We start from the raw sequence: 12,322 nt of genomic DNA, 5'->3' as shown, positions 1-12,322 counted from the left end.
AATCATTTGGTATTTGTCTTTCCCTAACTGACTTATTTCACTTAGCATAATACCCTCTAGTTCCATCCATGTCGTTGCAAATGGCAAGATTTCATTCTTTTTGATGGCTGAGTACTATTCCATTATATATAATCTTTATCCATGCAGCTGTAGATGGACCACTGGGCTCTTTCCATAGTTTGGCTATTGTGGACATTGCTACTTTAAACATTGGTGTGCATATGGCCCTTTGAATCACTATTTTTGTATCCTTTGGATAAATACCTTGAAAATAAAAGTCTTTTTACATTAAAAATATGAATAGAGGGCGCCTGGGTGGCTCAGTTGGTTAAGCGACTGCCTTTGGCTCAGGTCATGATCCTGGAGTCCCGGAATCGAGTCCCACATCAGGCTCCCTGCTCAGCAGGGAGTCTGCTTCTCCCTCTGACCCTCCTCCCTCTCATGCTCTCTCTCATTCTCTCTCTCGCAAATAAATAAAATCTTTTAAAAAATATATGAATAGAAACTGTATTTTAAAAAAAGATTTTATTTATTTATTTGAGAGAGAGAGATAGAGCACGAGCAGGGAGGAGAGGGAGAAGCAGGCTCCTGAGCAGGGAGCCCAATGCGGGGCTTGATCCCAGGACGACCTGAGCCAAAGGTAGACACTTAACCGCCTGGGCCACCCAGGCACCCTTAAAAACTGTATTTTACCAAATAATTTCTACATGTATATTTTGATTATCATATAATTATTCTTTTACTTATTAATATTATAAATTAAAAAGATGTATTTTATGGATTGAGTTTTGAATGTTAAATCACATTGCATTTCTGAAATAAACCGCACACAAAATTGAAATTATATGAGGTGATGGATGGTAACTAAACTGATCATGGTAATCATTTTGCAATATATACATATATCAAATTATTACATTGTATACCTTAAACTTACACAATGTTAGATGTTAATTATACCTCAATAAGGCTGGAAAAAAATAAAAATAGAATTGCCATATGACTGAACAATTCCACTTCTGTGTATATACCCAAAAGAATTAAAAGCATAGTCTCAAACAGATATTTGTACGCTCATGTTGATAGCAGCATTATTCACAATAGCCAAAAGGTAGAAACAACTCAAGTGTCCATCAGTGGAGGGATGGCTAAACAAAATGTGCTTAATTCCTAATTTCATGTAATGAATGCTTAGGTCATTACTCTTGGGCATTTATTTTATTTGTATATATGTACATAAGAGTGTCCCTCTAAGTACACTTCTAGCCGCACAGTATGTGTGTAGTACTGATATGTACTATTTTTATCATTTATTTCAAAATAGTTCTTAATTTCAATTGTGGCCTCTCCTATGAACCATAAATTATTTAGAAGCATATTTATTAATTTTGTAAACAAAGATAAATTTTCATTTTCATGTTTGATTTCTGGCATAATTTTATTGCTGTATCCAACCCTGTTATATTTTTGGAGCCTTGCTTTGTGGCCTGGTAAAATGTCAAATTTGAGATAATTTCATCTGTGTTTGGAAAAGGTTTGAATCCTGAAGTCAGTATGTGCACTGTTCTTTCTATATGTATATGGATTGCATTATTTTGTTTTATGGTTATTTTTCCATTTATGTTTTCTTTTTATTTTATTTTATTTATTTGACAGAGAGAGACACAGCGAGAGAGGGAACACGAGCAGGGGGAGTGGGAGAGGGAGAAGCAGGCTTCCCACCAAGCAGGGAGTCTGATGCAGGGCTCGATCCCAGGACCCTGGGATCATGACCTGAGCAGAAGGCAGACGCTTAACGACTGAGCCATCCAGGCACCCCTTCATTTAAGTTTTCTATCAGTTTTTCAGAGAGGTATATTGTGTGAAAATGTCCCACTATGACTGCGGTTTTATCTGTGTCTCTTTTTACTTCCATCACTACCTGGAATTTTTTTCTCCATTTCTTAATCTTCCAGAAGCAAGACATTCTGGATAAAGCATGGTTTATGTAACAGCTATGATTTGGAGCTACAAGGTGTTACCTCCAATTGAACAACTGCAACAAGAAAGCCTAGACAAAAAATGTGTTTAACTTATACAAGCTTTAGCATATCTGTTGAGACTTTAGAGAAGTCTTGTTACTTAGAAAAACTTCTACATGTTTCCTTCCTCAAAAGAAATGAGGAAAATGTAACTCAAATATAATTGTTCTCATGGGAAACTCAAGATTAAGGTTGAAGAGAAGTTGCAGTAGAAATTCAGATTTTCCTTCCTCTGCTTAAAATGAGCCTGGTTCTACCCCCAGGGCCTGACCCAGATTTGTCTCACTCTGGGTAGGAGACAATCAGAACTGGTTTGACCAGAATCTCAGCTTCAGACATGGGTGTGTCTTTCCCTCAGAACACACAGTGTTGAGGTTAAGGAGTCATGCAACCTGAACTTAAAGAGGCTGTTTCCTTAGCAGCTTTATCTTTGATCTTACTTGAGTGATTTCATTTAATGGTTACAAGTAGGCTACATGGTATAAAGGAAAAACCTAAATGCAGGGAATTCTTAGTCTAGGGTGCAGTCTTCAATAATTTTGTGAATTCCCTGAAATGGTTTCCCTCTCACTGGCCATGAGGTCCAACAAATTCTTTTTGACTAGTACAAGCAGCTTCTCTAGAAGGACTCAACACCTCTTTCCCCCCCGGATAACCAGTGCTCACCAGTATATTAAGGATGGAAGCCCATTTGGAAGCTCTTGTGCTCAGTGGCTATGCCCTTGTTCGTCTGTTATGTTCACAGCCCATATGGCTGCATCCAGTACAACTAAACTGATCGTGGTGAGCATAGAGCCTTGTTGAAGCCCTAATTCTAAGTCCATTATGGAACTTAACTCTTCATCTTCCTGTTTACATTTTACCATCTTGTTGCCGCCCAAGATAAACGACTCCACCTTTTTTTTTTTTCTTAAGATTTTATTCATTTATTTCAGAGAGAGCGTAAGCCGTAAGCGGGGGGAGGAGAGGCAGAGGGAGAAGCAGAATCCCCGCCAAGGACCCTGGGATCCTGACCTGAATCAAAGGCAGACACTTAACTGACTGTGCCACCCAGGTATCCCACCAGTCCACCTTTTATAATCAGGATCATATGCTGAACTCATATTGAGCATTTTCTATATGGAAGATCATGGACAAGCACTCTGTGCAGAGTAGCATTATCAATTCTTGTGTAAACCCACATTTCCCAGTTTTCTTTGTATTTTAGCTTTCCATCTTATCCGTGCCATTAGAGGGCCGGTTACAAGCACTTCATCCAACCTATCCCTGGTGAACTTTCTTCGTGTCTGCGTTTAGGGAGCTTCCTTCCTGGTAGATGCTGATCTCCATGAGGACAGGAATCCTGCCTTTGTCTTGCTTACCTTTCCAGACTCTAGCACCTTGCACAGCACCTGACCTTCCCCAGGAATTCAATAAAACTAGTTAAATGGTTGTGTAGAAGGCACTAATCTAATGACTTTTTTCTACAATAAGAAGTTTAAAAAATATATTTCGCTGTTTAAATCTTTTTGTTTGTTTGGTTGGTTCAGTTCTAATTTCTTCTTTATCCAATTCCTTATTCCTGCTTTTCAGATGTATACATATATAGCCCTAGACCAAGAAGTGACTTTTCAGGGGACACTGGCTATCCCCAAGCCTGAGATGATAATGGCTTACTCACTAAAGGAGGAGAGGTTTCAGCTCAGTATTTTGCAAGCTCTAGTTCCACATTCCCTTTAAAATTATTTTTCTGTGGCAATGTTTTTGCACTTGTTCTTGTGAGTTACAGGGTAACACTGTCTTCCCGTGCTGGAGATCGCTCGCATTTGTGTGGGTGAGCAGAATCCAGGTTTTGGCACAAGGTCCTGGCCCGATAAAGGTTTTGCTTGGGATTGGTGTTTTGCATGGCGTGGATGTTTTGCAAGTTCCTTGTGTTTTGTTTTTTTAATCACTGAGACCACTGGAAAGAGAGGTGGACTGCCTTTGGGATCTTGTTCAGCTCAGTTCTTAGGGGACTTGCGTGCGGCCACCTTCCTCGGGATGGCGGGCGCAGAACGGTGCGCAACACGCAGACCAGGTTTCTGTCGTAGGACACCTACTGCTGTCCTTGTATGAGAAGTCGTTCTGCGGTCGTGGGACGCGCTGGGAAGGCAACCTGCACCCCCGGAGTCTCACCAACACAGTTCCGTGCCCAGAACCCTGTTCTTGGGCAAAGAGCGAGGAGGGGTGGGGGGGCAGGGGGAGAAAAAGTCTCTGCGGCGCAGCAGTGAAGAACGTTTCAGGGTACAATTTGGCAGCCTTCCCTGGGCACCTTCCTCACGAGGAAGGCGAGTGTGACCACAGGTCTAGATGGTGACCTGCAGCGTGTCCCACACGCCCCTTACCCATCGCGACACGTTCTGTCTTTCTCTGCAAGAACCTGCCCCAGCTCCTCTTGCAAGTTGCCTTCCGTGACTGCCAGAAAGGGACACGTTAAAGTTTGTTTTCCTCAAAGCAATATACCTGATAATTAAATAAAGTGTGTGGGCGAAAATACCACCTGGCTGAAAGTGAGCAGAACTGCAGATAGCAGATACGAAATTTCCAGGCCTGTTCCCTGTTTACATAAGGACTCACCATATCTTCACCCAGTGTCTGAGCCTTAAATCATACAGTGGATACGAGACGTTCAGTCCAGTACTGCTCTGTATAACAAGGGCTCACTCTTTTCCTTAATGAAGAAAGCAAGGACTGGGACCCCAAAGTGCCTGAGTTGGGGGTGGGGGACTTTATGGGTTCATGTGGGTGGCAAAAGATAAGGTAAAAATAAAATCTCCTAGGGTTTTTATCAAAAGACTGTCGTGCGTGGACATGAACTAAGAATTCTGACTCATAAACTCAACTAAATGCTTTCTGTAGAGTTTCAGAAACTCATCATAGACAATTGTGCGGACTATCCCCTCATGCAGGGTTCCATGGTGTAATGGTTAGCACTCTGGACTCTGAATCCAGCGATCCGAGTTCAAGTCTCGGTGGAACCTGCTTTGTGTTTTGATCTCATTTTGGATTTTTCCTGGGAAAGGGCTGTTCATCTAAATGACCAAAGTCAATTTTGCCCCTGGTGTCTCCTATGAGTTTCTGCAAGTCCTGACGCGTCTGAATTTGGGTGAGGAAGAAGGAATAGAATTTCATTCTGGCTTTACAGAGCTTATTTTGTAAGGAAGAAAAGAAGCAACAAAAGTAAATGCAGTAGGGAAACAGCAAAAGCCCTGCACTCTGCAGCGACTGGAAAACCAACTCAAGAGCAACAATCCACTTATGTGACATTCATTTTCTGTGCACATTAGAATGAATGTTTTAGATATTTCAAACATGGGAAATAAATAATTCTATTGGTATTGGAGAATATACATACAGCTAATAGCAAATTTCTCTTCTACCCTGGCGTCTAGCTGCAGTTTCTGCCCCCTCCTCGCCCCCTATGGCCACTGAACCCAGTTTATATATATAAAATACAGACACTACACACACACAAACCAAATGTGCTTAAATTGGGTGACTCTAAGTACATGGGCATATAAGACTCATTTTTTGCATTTCAAAAATATCTACATATTTAACCTATATTGAAGTAAAAATTAAGGGGAAATCCACAATATTTTCACTGCAATGTTCATCTGGTCATTGTGCCACCGAGAGAATACCAAACAACCCTCTTTCCCATCAAAAATTAGTAATTACTGCTGTTTCTTTGCTAATTACATTATTTGTAGACGTTTCCTTTTTTCATTTGCTCTTCTACTATTTTGCATAGGCCTTTAATTTTTTTTTTAATTTTAGTATAGTATTTGTTTTAGATGAAGTGAGTCTGTTTTTCTCCTGGCTTTGAAATTTGCAGACATTTCACTAAGGGCTGGGAAGATTCCATCCCAACAAATGGTCTCATTATGATTCCAGATGTGTATGAGATTGTTATTAGGCAATTTTGTTTTCCCTCACAACCAACACATATCACTAACTCCAAGTGTGCTCACACTGCAAATTCTCCCCCCATATGCTGGTCTTAGTCACTGTTGGCTTCTTCTCATATTGCCCCTTTGTGTAAACTGTTTAATCAAACATTTATTTCCAGATTCTCCTTCATAATAAACGAGTTGCATGAAGTTTCTGCCACTACATGTGGACACACTCCATTGTTTAAAACCAGAGATCTGTGGTTTTCTCCCTCACAGTGAGCCACTAACTGAAGAATACTGTGCACTTCTGGAGTTTTTGCAAGTACTATCCTGGGAAAATACTAATTAGGGTTTCATTGTTACAGGATTTTTGTTTCCTTAGTGCCCGCAGTTCTTGGTCATGCTGCTTCAAAGAATAAAGAGGTAGACCAGATGAAGAGTGGTGGGCAGCACAGCAAAGTTTATTGAGCGATAGTACAAAGCTCTTAGAGATGGAGGGGACTGGAGAGGGTTGCCGTTTGGGGGTTTAAATCTAAGGGTTTTTATAAGCTCTTTTGCAGAACTCTCTTGAGCATCCTGAGTGTGGGCCCCTTGTGGATTGACTGCTAAGGTGTGCCAATCAGGGCTTTGGTCATGCACCTGTTTACCTATCAGATTATTGTTCACATGTGGATGGTCTTTTGGGCTGACGTTTGGAGACTAACTGCCTCAGCGTGTGAGTTTGTGACCAATGTTTTAAGGTTCATTGTTTTGTTTCAGGATGTTTTGCAAAAGTCACTCCTGCAGAGGCTGTTAGACAGGATGCTATTGTGGTCTTGTCTTAAGTTGTAAAGCAGGATGGTAGTGCAGTTTTGTGTTAGCTGTCCTGGATTTTTTGCTTTCTTGTTGGGGACCCTGGCCCTGACTACCTAAGTGTCCAATTAACTCCTAACACTATCACACCCCTTTGACCTTCAGGGTATGTGCAATCTACTCTTCATACTCATCATTCATGTATATAGATTGCTCTTCATTTGGTCAAAATTGAAGTTTGCATTATTCTCTTTTATATTCCTAGATACATGTTTTATTTTTCAGACAAAAATGCAAAAAAATGTCTCAACTCTGCAACAGTAAAACCCTAAGTCTTTCTTGCACACATTTTGTTATCAGAAAATTGAACACATGACTCAAAACCAGAAAATTTATTTTAATTTTTTTAAAAGATTTTATTAATTTATTTATCAGAGAGAGGACACAAGCAGGGGGAGCAGCAGGCTCCCTCTCTGAGCAAGGAGCTGAATGCAGGACTCGATCCCAGGACCCTGGGATCATGACCTGAGCCAAAGGCAGATGCTTAACTGATTGAGCCAACCAGGTATCCCCCAAACCAGAACATTTAAAGAAGATATGGTCAGTAGATATTTTCTCTACATCAAAAACTGGTCACCATGGTTGATTAAAACCCATAGCCATATGGATTAATCTGATTATTATGAAGAGGGGAGGAAGGATTGTGAAGATTCTTTTCCTTTTTGTTTTTTTCTGATTAAGCATGAGAAGACCCAGCCATATTTAAGAAGGAAGGCTTGAATGAAGTAGATGAGTGTATATCCAAAGCAAGTAGAAATGCAGTTTTCCCACAGTTGATATCAATCACTCATTGTATATTGCTGGTGAAGTTTTCAAGTGTGATCAGGGTCCTTTTTGTAATGCTCTCCCATCAAGAGGGTTGCCATCTACAATGACGCCCTCGTAATGTCTGTTTCCCAGGACATTCTATGAGTAGATCATTTTATTGTCTGCAAACTAAAGAAGCCCTCCTGCGGGTCAGGGTACAGGGCTGATATAGGGATTTCTGGTATATAGGTTGTCCTAAAATGGAATTAATCATGCCAGTGATCTTTTATCCTCTCAAAGGTCATCCATCTCACACCATGCAAGTGGCCCTATTTGAGGTTGTTTTAATGTCCCTCGTTACCCACATATTCGATGCTAATCTGTTGTGAAATGGAACTCAAAGACTTTGGTCAAAATCAGTATTCCTCATTCTTATCCCAAAAGAACTTTGATATGTTGAATTTCAATTTTGAAATTAAGAAGTAAACAAGAATTTCATCACAAGAGAAGTGTTGCTACAGAGGAAGAAAGAACGGGGAAGAAAGCAACTTACAGCATCCAGAAGCTGGCCTGGCATTCAAGCCACGCCATGTGATTCTCCTACTGAGCATAATCTCACAGAATACCAACATCAGACGTGGTTCCTCTGAGACCATGGGAAAGTGAGACCAACAAGTGGCATCACAACTTTGTGGAAGCTAAGCAAAGCCCAGGTCACTGCGGCCACCCACAAAACACCAAACCTCCCTCTCACTGAAACAAGTGACTGCCACTCCTCACCAAGTATAGCTGCACCTTCACTCTAGTCTACCTCCTTATAAATAAGATCAATTGAGATACCCAGTGATAGAATAGCTCTGCTTTCTGACAGTTCTAATCCAGATCAGAACCCTGCTACTTTGGACCGTCACTCAAAGCACCCAACCAAAGCCCAAATCCTAGAATAGGTTCTTTCTAACATCCTCCTCCATAAACACCTCATGATTCCTCCAGTGTGTATTCTCCTCACCACAGTGGATAATAAGCCCACCCTGCTCAACCACAGAGATGTTCCTGATAGTCTGGCTGGAGGCATTGACATGGTCCACATAATGTCAGAGAGTTGCAATCTGTTTTCGGAATCCAGAGCAGGCATTTGAATTAATTATGTCCCACAATTCAAAGCACGTTACCATTATTGGTCCATATACAGCTCTTTTTTTTTTTTCTTGATCGATTGATATTTCCCTTTCACAATATAACATACTATGTCTTCGAACTCCAGTAGCAACTATTCTACCATTTACTATGTAACTTTCCCCCTCACCTCCTTCCCCCCCAGATTCTGTAACTTTTTGTTTGAATGTTTTCTTGTGAAATATGTAGCTCTGTTTGCATGTGTTTTGTTATTTTATATGAGCAGTACAGTGTTGCACACATAGTTTTTACATTTAATTTGTAACTTCTTCTCCCTGTGTCATCCTTCAGCGTGTGCATCCACCCAGTTTAATCAATCACCAAGTCCTAGAAAAACAGATTGATTAAAAATCCCACCGGTGTAGACATGACTACACTGAACGTATTCATAGATATCTTCCTATAGACTTGTGGGATATTTAGCACGAAACAGAACAGTTGGATCCTGTGATATGTTTATCCTTTATTTAATTAAATGGTGCCAGATTTGCTTCCAAAGTAACTCCATAGTTTCCAACCATCAGTTCGCAAGCATTGACATCCCTACAACTCTATCGATACTTTGAAATTTCTGTCATTCTAACTTTTATCCATTTAAAAGAGGTCAAATGATATATATAGATTCTTTAATTATGTCTCAAAGATTACAGTGATTTTAAACACCTGTCACGGGCGCCTGGGTGGCTCAGTTGGTTAAGCGACTGCCTTCGGCTCAGGTCATGATCCTGGAGTCCCAGGATCGAGTCCCACATCCGGCTCCCTGCTCGGCAGGGAGTCTGCCTCTCTCTCTGACCCTCCCCCCTCTCATGCTCTCTATCTCATTCTCTCTCTCAAATAAATAAATAAAATCTTTAAAAAAAAATAAACACCTGTCAGATTTTTAGACTATCCCACATATAAATTAATATCTGTAAAGACCATATCTCAATTGATTGAATTTTTTTACCTCTATGATGGTCTCCCTCTAATCTCTCCCACAAAGTTAACTTTAAAAGTATCTAACATGGGGCGCCTGGGTGGCTCAGTTAGTTAAGCTCAAGTCATGATCCCAGGGTCCTTGGATCCAGCCCCATGTCAGCCCCATCTGCTTCTCCCTCTGCCCCCCCCACTCATGTTCTCTCTTTCTCTCTCAAATATATAAGATCTTTTTTCAAAAAGTATCTAATGTTTACATTTTTGCTAGAAATTGTTTCTGCAAAGTAGATGTCAGTATTTTTGTGTATTTAATTTTATTTTCCATATGGTATTTTGCTATATATCTCATTCTGCTCCTGAAATTTTCACTATTTTTTTTAGATTCATCTATATGGTTATGTGTGGATCTACTCCTTTTAAATGTTGCCTAATACTTTTTGCGGTAAATACACTTTCTTTGACACAAAATACATCTGAGCTGGATGTAAAATCTTTGACTTACATTATGTTTTCCTAAGTATCTTGTAGGTGTTTTTCCCACTTCCTCATACCATTGAATATTATTCTAGAGAATGCTGTTTCCAGTATGATTCTTCCCCTTAGCAGTAAAGTGATTTCTTTAGTGACTCCCTAAATAATTATTTCTTTATCTGCAAAGTCACATAATTTTACAAGGAAATATCCAGTGTTTTTCCCTCTGTTTGTGGTCACCTTTTTTTCCCCACTGCCCCATCCTTGCCATCTCTTCTTCCTCACTTATAGGTTTGCATCCATATTTCTCTCTTCTGGACAAGCACTCGTAAGCTTCTTAACCTACTATTTGTTTCTTCCAATCATTTGTGAAGCCCACAGAAACACTTTCATCCCCTGAAAGTGTATAGGAAGTCGGAAGTGGGGACAAAAGAATCTGCTCTGGGGTTTCTATGCAGAAGAATTGAAGCATTAATTCTTTCTAAGAAATATGTGGGTTGATGCTTTGTAGCATTTTTAAAATCTCACTCCCTTCCAATATATATATGTGGCTTAATTCCAATTTCTCTCCGTATCTGGGGCCAAAATAGCTCTTCCCTTTCTCTCAAATCAGTCTTAGACTCTACATCCAAATCCTGTTGACTGAAAAAGTCTTTTCCAGTATCAGGCTCTGGTGTTCAGGAGCTGAAAAGGTCTACTGTGTGGGAAACTCTTTATAAACTGTTAAGAAACTCCTGCTCAAAAATAGGCAAACGCCATGTACTGATGAGTGATACTCCCCGTGTCAAAGGTAACACAAGCACGAAGCACTCAGGGGCAGCAGTATTCTGTGCCAGGCTGAATCCAGAATCTTACACGGCACCACTCTCCTGGCCTTATCACCAGAGAATGAATCCAGAACAGTGAACCGACCCAGTGATGGAGGCAGATGGCGGCAGGAATCCCCAGCACAGGCAGAAGCCCACCGACAACTGTTGGGAGGGGGGCTGCGGAGCCCAAACCAAGCGACCTTTAAGCTCCATCCTCCTGCTTCCTAGTTCTGAGACTTCAATCATTTATGGTTGGATCTCTATGGACCTTGTGGTCTGTAAAATACAAATGTTGTAAAGATCTACAAATACTAAGACGTGTAAAGTCCTTTGGAATGTGGTGTGTAGTAAAGGCTTGGAAAATAGGACCTGTCATCTGTTATTTTGGGATACTAATACATCTAACCCTGAGTCTGCTAACAACTTGACAATTTTAGGAGTGTCTCCTAAGGAACTTATGAAAACCTCAGTTCATAAGCCTGTCTGGAAGTCCTCGGTCAATACCGTCTCATTGTGCAGCATTGGAAATCAACTGTCATGGGGTTCCTGCTTAACTCCTATCTTCTTGGCACAAAGTGTTCAATAAAATTACCTGTTAGTGTCACTACTTTTTATGAATCCTAACCTCCCTGTGAGTGGAGAGTGGTTACGGGGAGTACCAGCGTGCTAGTAAAGCCCAGGGGCTGGAGTCTGTGATCTGAGGCATCTAATGAAGTCAGGTGAACTGCCCTGCGTAGCTTCCCAATTTTGAAGGGTGACTCCCGCGCTTGAGAAAGTAGCGTCTTCGGACAGGGGAAGGCGTGCGCTATCCGTATCTGCAGGTGCAGGTGGAGGATACGCGTTGGGGGAACGATCTGGGTTGTGGGAACTTGGGTTGGTTCCTGGCAAAACCGTAGTCGGCAGGATTCGAACCTGCGCGGGGAGACCCCAATGGATTTCAAGTCCATCGCCTTAACCACTCGGCCACGACTACCTGCTCGCCGCCGCCCCAGAGCTGGGGTGAACCACTGGGGGACGCGTGGAGTGCCGCCCGTGGTAGGTCCGGGCTCTCCGTGGAGAACGAAGGAGCCCATCTCGAGCAAATCCAGAACAGGTGGGACAGAAGACTCGAACGGCAAGTGCCCTGGGCGCTGGGGCTCGTCCCCTGCCTGCGGCCATCCGCGGACCCCACGGTCACGCCTCGTGCTAGGGAACCTGTGGAAGGCGAGCCCGGCTGAAAGTGCGCCCTGAACGACGTCGAGGTGGCAAACGCCAGCGGGAGAGGCACGGAAATGAAGGGGTCGTGGGTAATTACTTACGGAGCTAAAATCTAAATCAGGACCCTCTTCGGTGGCATTCAACTTGTCCTTCCAAAAGGACCGTTAAAACCGCCCTGGGGCGGAGAGGGAGGCGGGGGCCTCGTTTCCATCCCGACTGC

At 41.9% G+C, this 12,322-nt stretch overlaps 2 non-coding genes across 2 annotated transcripts; one reads left to right on the top strand and one right to left on the bottom strand.

The window, feature by feature from the left end:
• Window positions 1–4,948: 4,948 nt before the first annotated feature.
• TRNAQ-CUG (transfer RNA glutamine (anticodon CUG)) lies at window positions 4,949–5,020 on the top strand. The gene has a single exon. It is a non-coding gene; the product is annotated as a tRNA-Gln (tRNA).
• A 6,776-nt stretch (window positions 5,021–11,796) lies between these two features.
• Window positions 11,797–11,878, bottom strand: TRNAS-UGA (transfer RNA serine (anticodon UGA)). The gene has a single exon. It is a non-coding gene; the product is annotated as a tRNA-Ser (tRNA).
• Between the last annotated feature and the right edge of the window lie 444 nt (window positions 11,879–12,322).

This window comes from Leptonychotes weddellii, unplaced genomic scaffold (genome assembly GCF_054177405.1).
Source record: "Leptonychotes weddellii isolate Sample4059 unplaced genomic scaffold, ASM5417740v2 HiC_scaffold_2035, whole genome shotgun sequence".
NCBI classification, from domain to species: Eukaryota; Metazoa; Chordata; class Mammalia; order Carnivora; family Phocidae; genus Leptonychotes; species Leptonychotes weddellii.
Note: the sequence above shows the minus strand (reverse complement) of the source record. Positions and strands in the feature narration are given on the sequence as shown.